The 21,134-nt window shown below is 37.8% G+C and overlaps 1 long non-coding RNA gene across 4 annotated transcripts; it reads left to right on the top strand.

The window, feature by feature from the left end:
- Positions 1 to 11,492: 11,492 nt before the first annotated feature.
- LOC141599966 (uncharacterized) lies at positions 11,493 to 15,293 on the top strand. Of its 4 annotated transcripts, none has more exons than XR_012524064.1 (5): positions 11,493 to 11,833; positions 12,621 to 12,715; positions 12,829 to 12,922; positions 13,433 to 14,754; positions 15,007 to 15,293. It is a non-coding gene; the product is annotated as an uncharacterized LOC141599966 (long non-coding RNA). The 4 variants fall into 4 exon arrangements; XR_012524063.1 differs by having other exon boundaries at positions 12,642 to 12,715; positions 14,951 to 15,293; XR_012524062.1 differs by having other exon boundaries at positions 12,642 to 12,715; positions 14,973 to 15,293.
- The last annotated feature ends 5,841 nt before the right edge of the window (positions 15,294 to 21,134 follow it).

The following is a 21,134-nucleotide window of genomic DNA, read 5'->3' on the forward strand; positions in this document are numbered from 1 at the left end:
TAACTATAAATAACCGTACTTAATATTACCAAGCTTACTCCATGACATTACACGATTGTGACTCATAGCAACAGAATGTGACAGCAATTAAGTATTCTATATAGATCCAGAGGTGAGGTTAACAAATGATAACACTTTATTCGTTAGCCTTTATGTTAGACATGTACCGACCACCAGGTTCATTTATCCAGTTGGGCCGATTATAACTGTAACCAAACAGGGAAGTTACGATAGATAGCATTGAATCATCAACATGCAAATGTATAGACTCGGGGCAGTTATGACACGTTCTTACTATGTTTTAGTATTCCCACACTAAATAAGAACTCCTCCAGTACTATGACCAAGTTAAGATCCTTCATGTAGACCGTGACAATATGTCTAATCTTCATAAATCGATATACTACCCCAAGTACGTACATACCAACGTAGACCGTTTACGCTAAATGATACTATGAAACACCCACCCACTTTAACATGTAGACAACCACATACATCTGACAGTTATTAAGCATACATCACAAGGGATCCCTGTAACAGTACAATTCAGACGAGTATGAATGGTTACTCGGCCGAGTAAGCTCTACTCGGTCGAGTATAAGAGTATACTCGGCCGAGTAAGCCCTAATCGGTCGAGTATTTTTTATACTCGGTCGAGTTGTAACAGGCAGAGAGCCAACAATTGCAATCCAACATCCTGTGTTACCTGCATCCAAACATACTACCACAATACGGAATATAACCGATTCCACGAGGTCCATAGTTAAGCCAAAGAAAGGTAACGGCCTTAAGGCCAAGTCCAGTCATCCATAGTAACTAATAAATCCCGAAAGTAAACATCCAACATAAAAGTAATAAGTCCAACACAAAAGAAATAAATCCAACATCAAATAAGCCACTCCAAGCAATCTAACAACACAAGGTCAATAACGAGGACCCTCCTCCATGTCATCATCACCACCTGCGCCAGAAGTACCTGCGCCTGAACTGCCCACACCTGGAAAACCTGCTGCTGCTGCTGATGAATCTCCTCCTAGCTGAGTGCCATAGTTGGCTCCCCATGGTCCCGCAAGGTAGCCAAACTCAGTCTCCTCTGGAGTTCTCCAGTAACTCGGGTCCACTCCATAGCTGTGGAATACTCCCGTGTCCACTCCCGTGTCCACTCCCGGTCCCCTCCACCAGACACGTTGTGCTAGCTGTGTCCCTATGCCCTGGTTAAGGGTCATCTTATGCATGTTACGGAGCACCAAAGTAGTGGAGATCCGCTCAGCGAGGTCACTCGGCTGCATCCTGGGGTCATGCACTGTGGGGGTAGGGCGAGTACTGGTAAGGGTAGAAGTCAGGGGCGGAGTAAGAGGGCTCAGGTAAAACCGGGTCTACCTTGGACTGCCTCACCCTACGGCGCTCTCGAGGTGGGGGAGGTGCCTGCTGCTGCCCCTCAGGCACGGTGACAGGCTCAGGTAGGTCCAAGAGGATCCTTGGGTCAATCAGGTAGGTCTGGGGCGCATGCCTAGGAATAGCACAAGGCTCCCACTCAGCCAAATGGTCAACAACAGGGAGGCGAGCTGGGTCTGGAAGCACCATCAACATAGATCCCCTCACCCTCCAGGCATAAGACCCGTCATCCATCCTCCTCAACCATCTGTTCTGACACAAGTACTGAGCGTCCATGGTAGAAACAGTCTCTACATACTCATCCCTCTCCGGAGGTGGGGCCTCAAAATCTGTCAGGCGCTGAGCTAAGCGGGTCACTATGGCCCCGCAAGCAATGTGTCTGGTATCGAACTGTGCCATGCGCTCAAGACTAGAGCACACTACCTCTGGAGCACTGTAGTAGAACGGTTTCTGACGGTGTAGGATAAGATAAGACATAAGCAACATGACCTCGTGAGAATTAAGCTTGCTCACGTCGTCTCTCGAGTATAGCAAACAGGTCAACATCCTCAGAAACATACGAAGGGAAACGTGCTGCACATCATTGATCAGCATGACACTGGCACTAGGAGCAGGTCTGCCAGTCAAATATGGAAGGTAAAGAGGTGCACCACTGTTCTTGGCCACATCACTAAGGTACCCCTCCCCCTCGGCCTCTAGACCCAAATGGTCAGAAAACTCGTCTAGGGTAAGCTCATGATCCTCATTCATGAGACGAAAAGAGACAGTCTTTCACTTCTTGTCATAAACATAGGAGCTCAAAAACTCCAAGGTCAAGTGGGGGTAGGATTTCTTCCTCAAGTGATATAACCCCTCCATACCCAGAATGCCAAAGATGTGAAATATGTCCTCTTTAATCCCTAAAGTCTCAAGAATTCCAGGATTAATACAGCGGGTGGGGCGGAATGGACGACGCATAAGGGCCACAAAAGCCTTACGGTGATTGAAGTCAGAGAATATTACCGATGGATGTGCTTCCACCGGTGGAACTACAGGTTCACGGATGGACTGACCCATCTCAAGCTTGACATTAACACGAGTTCTTTTGCTGGGTAAGCCTCTGGTATTCACCATACTGCAAAAGAACAAGTTTTAACAGGGGATTGACACAACAACTCTTATAGCAAAAGACGGACTGTTTTCAATTGTATACAGATTTTGAAATGATCTTTTAAGACAAGTTTTATCAGAAAATCACCAAATACCTTACAAATTATATGATTAGAAGCTTTGAGTTGCCTCAAACCAAAGGATAAACATCAATCAAAGAGGGTTTCGTTTTTAACAACCCTGGGATATAGAAATCAAATTTTAAACCATGAAATTGCTTAAACAAGGGCATACACGAGGTTTATATACGATTAAATCCAAGAATTAGTGAGATGAATACTCGATTTCAGATGTTCACAAAGAGAATTCGAAGTATAGCTGAAATTATACCATAACTTTGAAAATAAAAAGAGAAATCGACTTAAAACCTTACCTTAGATTGGTTTATAGCAAGGGAGAATGAATTAATCACCCAAGGATTGGCCCCAAAAGCTTGAGAAAGGAAGGGTATGGAGTTTTAGAGAGAAGGAGATATGAAGATGGGAGGCGGAAATAAGAAAGAATGGGACGAAAATAGGGTTTTTGTATAACCCGTGTAAGTCCCGCTACAGCAATACTCGGTCGAGTGTTGGGCATACTCGGCCGAGTGTCGACTACTCAGTCGAGTATCCCCCTTGCTCGGTCGAGTTTTCAAGGACAATAGCGATTGTAATTTTCACCAAACGGACACTCGGTCGAGTAGCTTTATACTCGGCCGAGTATGGTCTACTCGGTCGAGTATAGTACTCTACTCGGTCGAGTTTCCAAAAGTAAAGAGGAAATCATAAATTTTCATTGTTCCTGCAAAATAAATAACATCGTTCGGAGTTCCGTGCAACTGGCTCGTCACTATTAGAGCTTAGTTCTACCACATAAACACATATCAACACGTATTTTGTACATCCACTACCAATTCGATCATCATTTCTACCTTCATTCCTCACTTTGCTATGACACGACTACACCCTACCTTTTAGCATACTTGGCAATTAATTACTGTACCTGCATGGTTAAGCTCCTATAACACATCATCACAGATTCCGCTACTCACAAGATATACACCTTAACCACATTTACCAGGCAGCAATCACTACATAACGCAGTCATCGTTGAATAATTGATTAACTTACCTCTGGTCGCAAATCGCAACCATTACACCTTGACACATATTATCATAAATATAGATGCACACAACAATCATCATTAAGCAATCAACGACTCTCACTAGCTACCCCTTTTCCCGTGTTTGGCTTAAGTTCGATGGGGCCATGATTTTGAAATGAGGGCGCCTTCTCACCCAAAATCTAGCATCGGCTGGGGCTCCCAACGCACATACACCAGGTTCATTTTAGTTGACACCCTACATTCATTAGATTCATTGGTTCAGGTTCCAAAATCGTCGGCTCTGATACCACTTTTTAACATCCCCGCACACCAGGACGCCTTACCAAGGACCATCCCAGTGTATGACGGTGTCACCATCTCGGTTTCCCGAGGAAGTAGATCAAATTAGACAATAAAAGAACAATTATAAAATATTAATATATCTCATACAATACGACTCAATATAAACTCTTTACACCAAAGATACAACTACAACACTCATGACACCGCATCTCTAGACTGGTAGCGTGATGACTCGATCCCTCCAATCCTAGCAGCCACAATCAACAGTACCTGCTAAGCCAACTGCTCACCATCCCCGAATGGATCACCGCAGGTTTTACAAACACAACACGGGGTCAGTATTACTTAATTAATATAAGGCAAGCAATAAGGTAACTAGCTGATCATCCACACTCCCCGGTCTCCCGATCTCACATAGAACCGACTACACACCGAAGTGTGTAGCCCTGCCAGATTACCCATCGCAACAGGTAATCCACGCCGCCAGTGGGTGACCGCAGCCGATCCCACCAAGTTCAGCTCATCAACGAGCGACTAAAACAAATCCATGTCCCTTAATGTGCACATCCCCTCCCGTGGCGGATTCCACGGAGGGCGAACTAGGGTGTGAAGCCACTCCCGCAAGTGACTCCACCACAATCACAACACACAGCATCACAGCTGTCACCACCTCTCCACACCAACACCGTCACAACAACGCCCATACTTCGATGATCAGCAGTTATCAATAATCACGAAATAATCATGCCATAACAATTAACAGTAAAACTGAGTCGGAAACTCTACCTCGTCGCAAAGCATGTAAGACATCCATACACAGCCACGCCCGACTCCAAAAACCATCCTAACAATGATAACCACCTCCTATTACACAACTATACTCAAAGAGTCACCCAAAAGAACACAAGGCAGAGACTTACCTAACAATACGCATCGGCGGTGACATAGACGGCCACCACACACGTCATCCTTTGCTAGCGAATCCCGTCCTTCCCATGGTGGGGGTTTAGGCTATATACATTAGAGTGTGAAGAGATGGGGTGATAGGAGAGGGAGATAGGCTAGGGTTAGAGAAAGAAAAACTATCGAGGAAATGGGAAATGAAATGAAATGAATCTCGCGAACTTGCATTTTATATTAACGTGTCGACAGCAGCCATACTCGGTCGAGTACGGGAGTACTCGGCCGAGTAGGCTCTACTCGGTCAAGTATAGGTGATACTCGGCCGAGTAGCCTCAACTAGGTCGAGTAAACAATCCTATAAAGCTCATGTTACAAGCCTGATCCCTCACCCATTCATCCCTAAGGTCTGTTTGGTCAACAAGGTCGGTCAACAGAGTTCTTAAATATCCTGGGTATTACAAAATGAAATCATTTCATTTCAAAATTTACATACTGTGTGTAAATCATGCATGTGACAACATATTAAAATATCATGGCTTGGTTCGAAGTTTAACTATATTTAACCATTTTACCTCTTTTAATCCATTTTTATCTCATAAAAATCATAAATCATGCAATATTAATCAAATTAATACGAGATTTTACATAAAATAAGTAAAATATTCATGTGAGGTCATATAAAAGTTTCAAGGTCAGAAACTAAGTTTAGCCATTTTTAGTCATTTAACCTCCATTTATGTCTTTTTTATCTCATAAAAATCATAAATCATGAAATATTAATCACATTAATATGAAAATTTACATACAATACATAAAATATTCATGTGAGGTCATAATAAAAAATTACGGCCAGTTGTTAGATTTAACTATTTTTAGTGAATAAAAGTTCATTTTACTCATAAAAATGTAATAAAATCACTAAAAATCATTAAAATGAGCAATAAATTACCATAAATCATAAAAATGACCTAAAAACATTTTAGTACCAGAATATATAACATACATCATGATTTCGTGATTTACTCTTATAAATCACAAATTTTTAGTTTTATATGTTAACATTTTAACTCGGAAAAACAATAACCGATTATGCATGCAACATCCTATGCTCTGATACCAATTGTTAGATTCATATATCTATTATTAAAATCTTCTAATAGTGAACTAATTAACTTCTTAATTTGTGTTCTTTAGATCTAGTGCAAGCCTAACAAAATAAGAGATTAAAAAAGAAAACAATGTCCCTTACATTGTTATATTTGGATTTGGGGGCACAAGTAAGGTCTCCTACCTTCACATGTTCTTGAGTATGATGAGTATTAGGATGATACTCCAAAATCCCAATATAGAGATCCTACTCTTGATTGCACACAAGATTAGCCCTTATCACTACTAAATAATATTTACTAGATATTTATTTAGTAGTCTACCTTAAAATTGATTGCTAATACTCATATATTACATTAGTAATATTAGTAATATCTTTGAACAATTTAGATTATCATTTCTCTAGTTTTAGAGAAAGATGAACAATGTAAGAGAGAAGTATGCATGTGTATGAATGAATATGCATGAGGAGAATGAATAAAGAACAAAAATCCTCCAAATAAAGAAGGCTGTGTACCGGTTTTGGGGAGTTAGAGGACCAATATATGGTCCTTCCCTTTTTCCTTTTATTCTTATCTAAATGTGTAGGTATGTGAGCTAGTTAGACTAGGTATGATTACAAGTATTTTATCTCATAAAATAAATCAACCACAATCCACTACTACTACCTTCATTTCGGTCCATATGTATAAAATGGACTACCATTTTATTTTGTCAATTTGTCATTTGTCACACAATATGTCACATGTAGTATGTTACATGTTTTTAATTAATTTAATGCATATTTATCACATAAATATCATTTTATAAATTAATTAAAGTATATATAACAAATTGACTGGTGATACTTAATCACATAAATAAAATGAATCATATAATTATAATTCACAACATATTGTAATTATAATTAACCATTCATTCTTATCTCAACTGTTTCACAAACAATAATCGATTTTAGTAATAAAGTATTTCAATTACTAAAATAAATCTTATTTAATCCCGTTACAATAGGAAATAAATATTCTCTCTCACAAATGAATTGTTCAATTTTAAGGAATTGATTAACTTGTATCGTCATACAACTAATCAACTTTACTGATTAGGGCATCATCCTTTAGGTGTGACCTTAAGGGATCAACTGATCACCACCGTCAAACGACAGTAATGTCTAACTCTAGTAAGCTGATCATTACTGATAAATGTTGATCAGTTGACTATATAAATGAATCATCCCTTACGTATTCTTAATATGAGATTTAAACATGTGATCGCACTATTGTTGAGGACACATATTCCAACAGGGTTGAGATGGTTGTCTAAGCTATTAAGAAAGTGGAACAAAGTGAGCAAAGTAAAAGAGAATGTAAACAATTGATGAAGGGTACTAGGGTGTCATGGGTTCATAGGGGATTCATGGTGGTGATCATACAAACATGTTTACATAGTTGCAAGCAAATTATTGTTGTAGTGGAATCGAGTTAGTTTATGTCTTACGATTCCTAGGAAGATTTGGGTCCCGGAGCCGAGTCGGTCAAGGCTGTACAACACCTACAAGTCAAATTAGTTTCTCCCTAGTCACTTTTATGCATGGTCTAACAAGACTCGAGTTAGTTTATATCTTACAAGTCTTGTTGAATAGATAAGAGATGTGTGCATGCAAGGTTTGTTAATCAAGCAATTTATCAAGCATAACATGTAACACCCCGTAAATTTGAATACCTTTATTATATTTTAAAAGTAATATTTTAATCTATTTTAATTTAATATTAATTTATTTGAAATAAAATTTATTTGATAAAATATAATCTTATTTTATTTTGAAGAAATGTAATTATTTTTGATAGTTTAGAAATGTTTAAAAGTGATTTAAACTATATTTAAACCTTTTCCTTTGATAAAATAGATTTCGGATAAAAATCGTAAAATTGGGATTTTCCCATTTCTTACGGTCGTTGGGTAAACGAGTTTGGATATTGGGCATATGAGTACTTAATCTTTTAGTAAAATCGTGTTTAAGAACTTTAATATTCTCGGAAATCGCGTTCGACGAATATTTCTAATTACCGTCGAAGCAAACCCCAAAACGTAAACAAATGACCCATCTCCCCATGCCTTTTGGCTGGCCACCTACCCTCCATTGTCCCCTCTTTCAATTTTCATTTCCTCCATAATTCACTCTCTCTCTTCCTTTCACCAAACACCAAATTCATCTCAAAAATCCTCCTTACAATCCCTAAATCCACCATAAATCCTTCATTTCTCCACCAAATCTCATAAAAATTATATATTTGGAATCCTCTCTTCAATCCTCATCTACTAGTAAGCTTTATTTTCATTTCCCCCAATTTTGTTTTAAGGCTCATCTTTTAGGGTTTTCGAATTTAAGCTTAATAATTGTGTTTGTGTTGTTCTTATAGGTGAAGAATTTGAAGATGAGTTAGGTGACTCATATGTGGTTAAAGATGAAGAGTAATTTTGGGTTTTAGAAGCTTTCTCAAGTTATTAGTTGTCTCTTTGCTAGCTTAAGGTAACTATTCTGAGTCACTCGACGAATTAATGTCACATTAGTAGTTGTATTTGTTGTTTGTTGTCGTTTGTTGTTGTTTGAGACGATCTTGTTGATAAATGAATGAATGGAGTAAGATGAGTATGCTTATGTTTAATTTATGTTACCCATTTGTATATTATTGTTTGGAACAAATTTGGTTGAGGAATTATGTGTTGTGACAAGTCCGTGTTTTGGCTGAAACGCGTCAGTACCGGACCGAGACGGTTTCCAATGTTTCCAAAAATATGACAGATTGAACGGCATCGAAAAATTAGGTGGTTTAGCCACTTGAATCGCTCAATTCGGAGTCCGTATGAGTAAATGGCGTCGTTTTATCGATTAAAAATTTATAGAAAAGTTTACCCTTGTGCGAGACGGTTATTTATGCTATTTTATTATGCGAGAATTTTGTGGAATTAGTTATTTTGTAAGTTGGAATATATTTCCTTGTTAATAGTTTTTCACATGATAGAAATTGGAAATGGTATGAGAATGATATTGTGATGAATTTTGTGATTTGGGCCAAAGTAGGCCAAAAGTCTGAGCTGGGCCAGATTGACCGAATGAGTTTGGTCAAACTAGGTTTAAACCAGTCAGCCTTGATTTGACCGATGACCCGTCGCGGGACTCGGGTCGAGGGTTTGTCTTTGAGGTGAGATTGGTTGTTATTGGATGTTTTATGTTATGCCTTGATATTTGTGATTATCATTTCACATGTTGGTTGTTGGATGCTTTGGATGCCTTATGCTTGAGTCTTGTTGCCTCTTTGCCATTTTAGCTTGTTCTCATGGATTATGGTACTGTTGGTTAGCTGGAATTTGGATTATTATTGATATTGGAGATATTGTTGGATTGTCAGCTGAATATGCTCTTGCGTAGCCTTTCATATGCTAGGGTGTGTATGATCATTTGTGTGTGCAAGTTTGGACTCTTTGCCCCTTTATGGTTAATTGGGTGTCCTACTTGTCTTGTGTGGCGTGGGCTAAAGTATTCAAGCTGGGACTAGGTCCTAGGTGAGTATTTCGGCATTCGTCATAGATAGGCCATTATAGTCTTTGACGAGTATATGTTCATCGCTTAATAGCCTTTGTATTTTAGCTTGGTGGATTTATATCCAAGTTAGGGCATGACTTCCTAACGTACTCTTAGAAGTATGTAGTCAGCTTAAGTACTAGCCAACCCTTTGGTGGACTCCTTAGGGGTACTCATGTGTTGTTATCATGGGTCTTGGATGCGGTAGTTTTCCGCATGTCGCTAGGTCTGCGCAGGTTTAGGACTAGGGTGTTTACCTTACCTCGTGGTATAGACTCGAGTTACAGAGTGACTATTGACGGTACTAGGAACTTATGCCTGTCTCTAGATATATTGTCCTTTCTTGTTTGATGATTCTATGAATCATAGAAGGTGAGATGCAAGCCGGCTATGGTTGATAGAGTTTGGATTCCCGGATGTTATGTGATTCACATGATAGTGTAGTATGAGTCGGTCTAGTATTCACATGCTAGGACTATGTGTTGTTATATTGTTGTTCACATGATAAGCACGATTGTTTAGCATCTATATGCTAAGGCTATGTGTTATTCATATTCATATTCTTATGTTTACATGTTATATTAAGAGTAAATTATAAATAACTCCCTTATATAATCGACTATTTTGAAATAACTCCCTTTTATAATTTTTTGTTCAAATAACTCCCTTTTAAAACATGTTTTTATACAAATCAATGCCTCTTCACCGGAATGAGACTTATTTTTGAATTTTTCGGCCAAAAATTTGTTTTTTCCTTCATTTTTCACTTATATGAGATGTTAAATTACAATTCTGCCCGTTTACTCACTATTTTATTCTTTAAAATAAGACAAAACAACGAATTTATGCTTGATTCTTCTTCGTTCGGAGTGCGTGATTTGAGTGTATTATATTTAAGAGAGATTTAGAATTGTTCACAGGTTATGAAAACGTAGTAGCCATGTAGAGATTATGTTATAAGAAGGGTAAATCAATCAAATTATAAAAAATAGATTTAATACCGGTGAAGAGGCATTGATTTGTTGAAAAACAAGTTTTATAAGGGAGTTATTTGGATAAAAACTTATAAAAGAGAGTTATTTTAAAAAAGATGATTATATAAGGGAGTTATTTGTAATTTACATTTCGTGGTTGGGAGAACTCGGAGTTACTCCCCACTGACTGTGGCTTTCGTATTTGTATAAAATGCGATTGACAGGTAGGTGATGCATATATGGGGTACATGGACGAGCTAGCGAGCAAACTAACCTTGGGACCTAGATTGGCTTTATTTTATTGTGACCCTTAAACACTTTTTATGTCATATACTTTTTTTAGGGACATATGTCTCCCTTTTTCATATTTGGGTTGTATAACTTTGTTTCGCGACTTTAGCGATGTTTTATTTATGAGATTTATTTTGGACCTTACATGTTTGACGTCTTCCCATTTGGATATTTTTATAACAGGTTTCGTTTTCGGTTTTAAAAATTACAGGTTTCTACCCAAATGAACCTATTACAAACATATCCATGCAGTTTTTATCTAGAATTACGTGTTTACTTTTCCGCAATGAATGAGGCTGTCACATAACATGTGCATAAGTCTACACTACAATAAGCAAGCAATCTTATGAAAGCATATTAGATTAAGTATGGATCTTCCCCCATGTTATAGTTCCCCTAATTCCTCACACTACTACAAAACTCATTATGGACATCAGTTGGTAGACATCTGATTTTTTAGAAAACTGATGTAAAAATTGTACACATCAGTTGTTTGCAAAAAACTGTTGTATTTATAATTACAGGTACATCCACAGTGCAAAAAAAAAAATCCTCTACACATTTTATTCCACCGATCAGTATATATCTTATAATTATAATATTAACCCCCTCATTTTTCCGTAAAAAAAAAAACCCATGTCTATACAATAGTCAATTCCATCATATATTCCATCATATATATACATCTAAACCTATGTGCATCCACAGTGCAAAAAAAAAGTCTCTACACATTATTCCACCGATCAGTATATATCTTATACTTCCTCTGGGGGAAGTAAGTATAATATTAACCCTAACTCTCCCTCACTTTTCCGTAAAGAAAAAAAACTCTCCCTCACTTCATCATCTTGCTCATTTGATCATCTAGCAAACTAAAACCAAACACGCATAACCCGCGGTTAGCACTCACCTCACCATATCACCAGGCGATGGTCAACCACCAGGCGCTTGTCGGCAACATCATCGGTTACACGAAGCTGGCGCACCTCCTCCAAGGCCATTCTCTCGTTTCCCGTCGGCCGTTTCTCCGCCGCGCACGGTGGCGCAGGTACTGTTGTTTATCTCTCTGCCGTTATCAAGTATCTCGCTGATAAGGCTTTATTTTTCTCTAATCATATTAGTGTTTCAGTGTTTACTCTTGTTTAATTCATTGATTTTGTGACAGATTTAATTCATTGATTTTTCTTATTCAATTTAGCTCGATTTCTAGGGTTTCTTCCTCCATGTATTATCATAATCGTTGTTATTTTTCAATATTTTGAGCTCCAACTTAAGTTGATTGCCCTTCGACAAGGCAAAGGAGGTTATAAACTTGGCAAGCAGTTTCGAATCAAGCCTCTAGAAGAGGAAGGTTGAAACTTCTGCTAGACCTGTTCCTATTGCAGTTCCTACTTCGGTTCTGGCTCTTAATGCTAAACCAAGCATCACTCAAAACCAAAACCCAAGCCAACCCCAAAGCCAGAGCTTGGGTATGGGTGGTCCTAATTCTATGACCAGTGTCATCCCTCCAGCCTCTCCCTTACCCCGAGCCTCGATTTCTACTGGTAGTGATGGTCATGTGTGGCTTTATCTTCATATATTATTTCCAAATTTCATAATTTGTTATCGCAACTAATTAATAATCAGTATTTGTTTGTATCTGGTAGATCCGCCTATTACTAGAAAGGCGTCTCTTCAACGATTCTCTGAGAAATGAAAGGATAGGCCAGTATTGTTTTTGTAGCTTACACGTTTTATGTGTTTTGTTCTGTCAGCTCCGACTTAATTTGATTGTTTATCATCATCATCAGTTCAGATAAATGTTTAATTCATTGTTGCTCCGTTCTTCTCATCAGATTCTTATTAATATGTCTCAGATTCTTAGTATTATGTGTGCTTTGGAACCTTCTGTTCACAAGCACAATTAACAATGCTTGCCTGAATCTCACGGGTAAGTCAACTGTGCTTGCCTGATATTATGCTTAAAGTAAAATGGTTATGACCTTTGATAATTTGTAAAACGGGAGGCTAACTGATTTAATAAATATATGTTTGAATTGGCAGTATATTGTGACAGGAGGGAGGGACTTGTTTCATTTGTTGCCTGAAAATTTTAAGGGGATTAAGAAGATTGGTGTTACTGGTTAGGGAATCTCAGGTCATCTCTTTTTCCTTTTCTTTCACTTAATGGATACTCCTAAAAATCACGCCTTTCATTTACATTTATCTCCTTTTCCTTTTCTTTCACTTAATGAATAGTTTAGCATATGTTAACACACAGACCACGGCTAGGCCTTGGTTTTCAATGACAAAAGGTACATACCAAGGGCAGCCAGTGGCAACAATGTTCAAGGCAGGAGGCAATGGAACACGCCTCATACACAGGACGCATACTATTTTTGCAAGATGACGTGTATTTTTGAAAACTAAATTTCTGAGACAATACCTTTTTGGATGATTGTGATAATTTAGTGAAGAATTCGATGTTTAAACATGGTGAATGAGCTTCATTATTGATCTGGGTTGTTTATTAATGTCTTTTAAATCATTTTTTGGTTTGGGGATGGCCTGGATTCGCCCATTGTAGGCTCAGTTGGGTTTGCTGCAAGACGCGAAACTGCCAAATATTTTAGGACAAGGAATTTACTACTATTATATTTAATTTCAGCTAGTTAAGGATGCATTGAAGAGGGTAATTTGGAACCAAAATCTCAAGCTGAAGTTGTATTTCAAGTTCATCAGACAAGACAATGGAGACTCTGTCAACATATTTCAGCAGAATCACTTTACTATTACTTTTCAAGAGACAGTTGTTACAAATGGACAAGTCATTGTCCATTTTGAAGTGTACTTTTCTTTCGATGCAATTTTTTTGGTAGTTAATCGTGTTTAATGACAGGTAAAGTGTTTTAACATACGAACCGATCGTTTTTATTACCCCTCTTATTACATTATTATTGTGGGTTATTGGTGCAGGTATCAATATAACCCTCAGATGATTTTCTTGAATGGTTTGTTTAGCTAACTTTTCGTATTTATAATGTTGAGGTGGTGCATTGGTTTGTTGCGGATAAATGTAAATTTTTGGTTATGGAGATGTTCTCTGACAATTCTATATTTGGAATTAGTTGAATGACGTGGTTGTGATCGTGAGTTTTGAGTTGAATTTTAGGTTCAAACTTCAAATGATGGTTTTCTGTAACTTGCCTTCTAAAATATCTCTCACTTTTAGAGTGTTGGATGCTAATGCTCAGTGAGTAATTGCACTTTTATGGTTCTCTAGTGAACTTCTGAGTGTGGATTCTGTGCGTGTATACCAGTTTAGGTTGGGAAGTTTGATTCTTGGTCTTTTTAGCTGTAAAACTTGCAGATGGGACATTCTAAACCTTGTAATTTCATAACTGAGACGAAACTTGTTGCATTGCCTGGGCAAAAGACGGTTCTAAAGGATGATTCATGTCAGCCGACCCCAAATCATTTTGGGATTAAGGCTCTGATGTTGTTGTTGTTGTTGTTGTATACTTTTTCTCCCTCATAAAAGTTGAATATCCGAGTGTTTGGTTTATACTAATGGATGTATACTGTTTCTGTGCTACAGGAATCTAGGAACTGTGAGATATTATGCATATTATTGTCCTTTAAACTTTTAAAGGTGGTGTAAGGACTTTAAAAAAGCTCGACAATTCAGGAAAAGGGCAAGAGTGCAAGACTAACAATGGCCCTTGTTTTTTGAAACCTTGATTTATAAGCATTATTACATGAACTGTGGTGTCGATTGGTTTTAAAAACTACTCGTATTTTGTCTATGTAAGACTATCAGTGATTAGTGTTTGAATTATTGTGAATTCAAACTTACATTATTCTTGATTGTTTGATGATTTCACCAGATATTTGTGCTCTTGGAGTCTTGGACCCTCTTATGTGGACTTTCAACGAAGAAAAACTCATGAAGGCTTGTACTATCAAAACCAAAGCAATAATATTGAACAGGTTTGTAGATTTTCAACTGTTTTTTTGGCGACAAGGAATAAGTAGAAATTTGAATATCTTTTAAAGAATGGATTAAGTTTAGTACGAGTAACGCCTATACTATAATGCTTTTAAACTGGAGCTGATCATGATAAATACATTAGAAGTTCTAATTCGTGAATAATAATTTGGGTTTTCTCTAATAATTTTCATAAAGATATAGTGATACAAAATGACAGAGTCCTCATAATCCAAGCCCTCATAATCCAACAGGGAAAGTGTTCGGACTTGATGAGCTGTAAATGATTGCTGAAGCTTGCCTTACAAATGACTGTCTTGCTGTTACAGATGAAGTATGACAAATTGACAATGCCGTTGTGTAACTGCTAGGATAATGCTGTTGTATTTGTGTTCGTTGTTTTTTAAGTGTATATTGAACAATTCGTGTTTCTATAGGTTTATGAGCACTTTATGTAATGAAAAATCTTTTGGTTAATCGACTGAGTAATTGGTTGATTGTAAAAAGATAATTGTTGTTGATAATCATCTTGCAATTGTGATCACGTGAGGCTAATGTCTGGCAACAATATAATAGCGTAATATTTTATTTTTTTTGGTAATAAAAAAAATAAGGCATTAGATATTTTAAAACACTGAGGTCTATGTTTTCAAATAGACATCAGACTTTAAAAAAACTCGGATGTCTATTCGACATATAGACATCGGATTTTCTAAAAGTCAGATGTCTATTAACCACATACACATCGGATTTCTAGAAAGTCTGATGTCTATAAATTAAATAGACATCAGACTTAAGTTTGATGTCTATCATGTTATAATGGACATCACTTAACCTAACATGGGGTGAAAATCTGATGTCTATTGGTAAAAAAGTCTAATGTCTATCAAGTTTTTTGTATTAGTGCCATTAACCCTAGCTAGAAGACTATTCACTCATGACCATGGTAAACAAGTTAATAAGGTTGTTAATCATATTAACTAGTCCAAACATGATGAATGGTTATGAAGACAAACAATAATTAAACAAAAGGTAAATAAATTGTACCAAAGTTGTGATGAACAAATGGAAGAAAGAATAATAGAAGAAAACCCGATTGATGAATGAAGAGTTGTCAATTCTTCAATAAACCCCCCAAATAATCTTCCAATTCCTCAACTAGATCTAAGAGTTCTTCAATAATAATTAAGGAAGGATTAATTATGTAATTTTACTAATTGATTTCTAATCTACTCTAATGACTTGATAAACATCTCCTAATACAATGAAGTATTTATACTAAGTACAAATATTAGGGTAACTAAGGGCTTAAATGACGGTTAAGTCCCTAAGATGAAGATTAACGCCTTGGAAGTCCTATGAGGACTCCCACGACCTGCTCATGTTAGACGCTTATGCTGCTTGAGGATCCGCCTGACCTGGGCTTTGAGACGCCCGGATGTAGCCACGGGTCGCCCGACTTGAGGTCGGGATGCCCGGATTGTTGCACAGCTTGACTTCTCTTCTTCTTGACTGCCTCAAGATTCGCGGGGATCATTGAGGAGTCATGGGGGTCCTCATCATTGCCCATTTTACTTGGTTTGTTGACTTAGGCCTTTAGTATTAGCATCCTCTTTGTTGCTTGGTCGTTAGATGCGATCAATTTAGCTCCGCTTTTGTTTCCATATGCGCAAGGCTTAGCATCCTCCCCTACAAGGGCACTAAAACCTCATAGAATATGCAAACTAGGGAACATAAGATATAAACAACCCTAATTAGTACTAGAAAGCATGGAAACGAGGTTAGTTAGGGGACTAAATGTGCGCAAATATGAGCCACATCAAATATCCCCAAACCGAACCTTTGCTCGTTCCGAGTAAAGAGGTGACTAAAACTATGACCCTTATTAATACTACTGGCCGATGTGAGGCAATTAGCGGGTCTCACTCCGCCCCTTCAACTCACAACAAGACATCTATGACGTAAGGTGCCTTCTTGCAAGTCAAGGTGGGGCTTGCCAAAATTTCGATACATCCAAACATTAAGCCCACAAAACAAATAATGGATGCATCTACAAAAGAATAGACACTTTCCTCATCTAAGTGGCGGAAATCATCTAAAGGGGAAGCAATCTAAGGGTACACATTCATTGTAGATATCATTTCTCCAAGCTACTAAATCTAAAAGGATACCAACAAATCACCTCCAAGTTGTGTCAAACTAGGGTACTTTCGTCCACAATCGCTAAATGTTTTTGTCAAGAGAAAGGATCATCAATGGATAAAAGGGATCAATATGCTTTGAGTTTCACAATGGTAGTTTGCTTTTTGATTTGTTTTTCCCCCCAATTTCATGTGGTATTTGTCTTTTGAGAACATTTCTTTGCCATTTTTTATGTTTGGCAATTCCATACTTGGCAATTTCTTTGCATTTCTTTTTGAACATTTTCAAAGTAACCCCATTTTGTAGCAAGCGTACTTTTATTGAATCATATGAGTCTATTTTTGCTCCTCTTTTCATTGATGCAATTTTTGCAAACTTTTTGACTTTCACTTTGATACTTGAACTCAAATTGGAGATTTTTTTGCTCGTTCCCTTTTGTATTTGCAAAACATGATGATAGAGATGAAAGAACGGTCGCATGGCATCAAGGGTCACGTTGGAATAAACGGTAGCCAAGGAGTCATCACACCACAAGGTACTCTTGACTAGGCCTTTGTCCATGGGTCAAAAGATACTAGTATGACACATCCTAGGGTGTTTTGAAGGTATTCTAGCAAACAAAGTCTCAAGGAGAAAAGTTATCTACAAGGGCCTATATACACTTGCCAAGCTTCCCAAATAGACATTTTCACAAAATTTTTCCTAATATGCAACTACATGCCATGATGCAACTAACATATATACAACCTAATGCAAATGCTACTATCACTAGTATGCCATATAATCTAAATGCAACTCCTAAAATCACATTGGTTTGTACCGCATCAAACTAAAAGAAGCTACATTGTCATTAACATACAAGAGGAAAAAGGAGATTTTGGAAAAATCATATCATGCGGTCTTAATATTCCTCATGCCTTGAATATAGCGTAGTCGATCCCAAGTGATAAGAGTGAACACAAACAAACAAATATATACAATATATACAATTTTATACTACAAAAGGGAAGAACATGCTTTTGTGTTTTTTCAATTTTTTCAAAAATTTTTCTCATTTTTTTGAATTTATGTGTTACAAAGTGTTAGAATTCCCCATCCCCACACTTAGAATGGACATTGTCCCCAATGGACAAAACAATAAGGAATTGTGCAAATGCAATGAATGATGCATGATTCTATACTAGATGCAAACTATATGTGAGATATTTACCAGTGATACACACACACACACACACACACACACACACACACACACACACACACACACACACACACACACACACACACACACACACACACACACACACACAAAAGTGATGTAAGCTAAGTTACACTACATGATGCATGCTTTCTATTGTGCAGAGAGCTAATTTGAATTAACTCGGGTTGCTTGTGACTAAACTTCCCCAAACCGATTAAATTAGTGGGTGAATTTTGGCCACAAGGCCATGCATGCAATGCTATGTAAAAATGCAAATGTCATTTTGGATTTTCAAGTGGGAACAAAATTTATCATCACCTTGATGTTACTAAGGTGGAAATAGTCCTTAAATTTTACAAGGACACTAACAAAGGTTGAAACATCAATGATTATTTAAATGAAGTTAGAATGCAATACCAAAGTTTGACATAAAAACCGAGAGAGGGAAAAGCTCACACAAGCCGTGGTGGGTGCCTCTTGCCCACTCCACCAAGCTAATGAACTTCATCACTTGTCGCCATCCTCTCCTTGAAGATCATCATCCCAATGTGCTCTAGACTCATCACTATCGTAGAAATCCATGAACTCATCCCCTTCACTATTAACCTCCATGGTGTCACCATTACTTGATCCCTCTCCTTCTCCATTGCCATTACCATTTGCTCCACCATTTCCATGAACCGAATTGGGAAAGAGTATATCAATTTGAGCCCATGAGGGAAGTGCCCCCTCTTCATCAATTTGCCCTTGGCGAGCCATCCGGTGGAAGCATGGGTAGAGAGCATAGTCGGTGTGTACCTTTTCGTCATATTGTTGGCGATTCAAAGCTTGAAGAAGTCTCGTGGTAAAATCATCCCTTGGTAGGATGAATGGATTGGGATGATTGATAGGTTGGTATGGGAAAGGGTAAGGAGGGATAGTGACCCTTTCTTGCTCATTCCTTTGAGGTTCATTTGCATGTTGTTGTCTTTGGGTAGGAGGTGGGGCTTGATTTGCTTGTCTTGTGCTTCCGGGTACGAGATAAGATGGTACTCGGTAAAGAGAACCCCTTCTTGGTGCAATTCTCGTCAAACCCTCCAACGGAAGGATTAGGGGGTTACTTCCCTTAGTCAACCATTTGGTTTTCCGCTCATAGCCCTCATAGGCTATCCAATGGTGATGTTGAAAAAGGAGCATTTCATTGATCCTTGTATTACCCGGAAGATGCATGTAAGAGTTATTATTGTTGAAGTTCGGGTTGAAGAACTTTGCAAGTCTTGTCACGAGGCCTCCATTGACGATATGTTTCATCCCACTATCATTCCCATTTCTAAACCGCGCCCATCTTTGGTGCGGTTCGAAACTTTTTCGTCTAAGTCAACCAACCAAAACAATATTTATAATTAAACAAACTACTCTTAGTAGAGTGATAAGTAACGGTCGGATCCCAAAGGACGGGTATTGAATTAACTTATTGGTTGTAGAAAACTATGTCTTAGGGTTTCATAAATTGGACTGCGATATGATGTATCAAGCTACACTACTATAACAATGAAATGTAAAGAAATGAAAGTAAAACAAGCAAATAAAGTGGGGGGTTTGTAAACAATAGATTAAAGCACTAGGGTATCATGGGTTCATAGGGGATTTCATGGTGGTGATCATACAAACATATTTTCATAGTTGCAAGCGATTATTGTTGTAGTGGAATCGAGTTAATTTATATCTTATGATTCATAGGAAGATTTGGGTCCCGGAGCCAAGTCGTCTAGACTGTACAACACCTACAAGTCGACTTACTTTCTTTCTATTCACTTCTATGCATGGTATAACAAGACTCGAGTTAGTTTATGTCTTACAAGTCTTGCTGAATAAATAAGAGATGTGAAAAATGCAAGGTTTCATAGTTTAGCATTTTATCAAGCATAACATGTGCATAGGTTAACACTACAACAAGCAAGCAATCATATGATAACATATTGGATTAAGTATGGATCTACCCCCATGTTATAGTTCCCCTAATCCCTCATTAACCCTAGCTAGGAGACTACTCACTCATGACTATGGTAAACATGCTAATAAGGATGTTGATCATATTAGCAAAGTTAAACATGATGAATGAGTAAACTAATTGAATAAGCAAGAGTAAAAGGGATTATACCTATTTGAGGATGATCCAAATAATAAGCTAAGAATAATAGAAGAACGCCTGATGAATGATGAAGAGTTGTCAAGTCTTCAATAAACCCAAATAATCTTCAAATTACCCAAATAGAACAAAGAACACTTGAAGGATTAAAGAAAAATTTAGATTTGATTAATATTGAGATGTGTGATTACAACTAGATTAAGGCTAAATTAGAACTTGATAAACTTCTTAAACTTGATAAAACTTGATTAAAACTTGGTGTCTAATCCCCTAAAACAATGGGGTATTTATACTAAGTACAAGTATTAGGGTAATTAAGGGCTTAAATGACGATTAAGTCCCTAAGAAGATGATTAGTGATTTGCAAGTCCTAGAGGGAGCCGTGCAGATTCCTGCCTAAGGATCCGCTCGAGCTGAGCTCCACACGCTCGGATCAGAGCTTGAGACGCCTGAATTGTTGCTGTAGTTGCTCGACCTGGGCTCGGGACGCCCGTATTCTTGTTCAGCTCCTCTTCTTCTTCCTTGACTGCCCCAAGGATCCGTGGGGATCGTTGGTAGGTCGTGGGGCTCCTCATCATTGCCTATTTCTACTTCATTTATTCGCTTAAGCTTTTAGCAATGGTCTTCTCTTTGATGCTTGGTCATTAGATGCACTCCATTTAGCTCTACTTTGCTCCATAAGTGCAAGGTTAACGATCCTCTCCTACCAAGGACACAAAACCTCAAAGAATATGCAAAGTAGGGAACTAAAGATAAGAAACGACCTTAATAAGCACTAGAAAGCATAGGAACGAGGCTAGTTTGGGGACTAAATGTGCACAAATATGAGTCACATCAATCTTTCAAGTAGCACTAATGGGGCATTGAACTTATAACCACTCTTTCCTTGGATTTTCAAGTAGGACTTCATA

This window comes from Silene latifolia, chromosome 9 (genome assembly GCF_048544455.1).
Source record: "Silene latifolia isolate original U9 population chromosome 9, ASM4854445v1, whole genome shotgun sequence".
NCBI lineage: Eukaryota > Viridiplantae > Streptophyta > Magnoliopsida > Caryophyllales > Caryophyllaceae > Silene > Silene latifolia.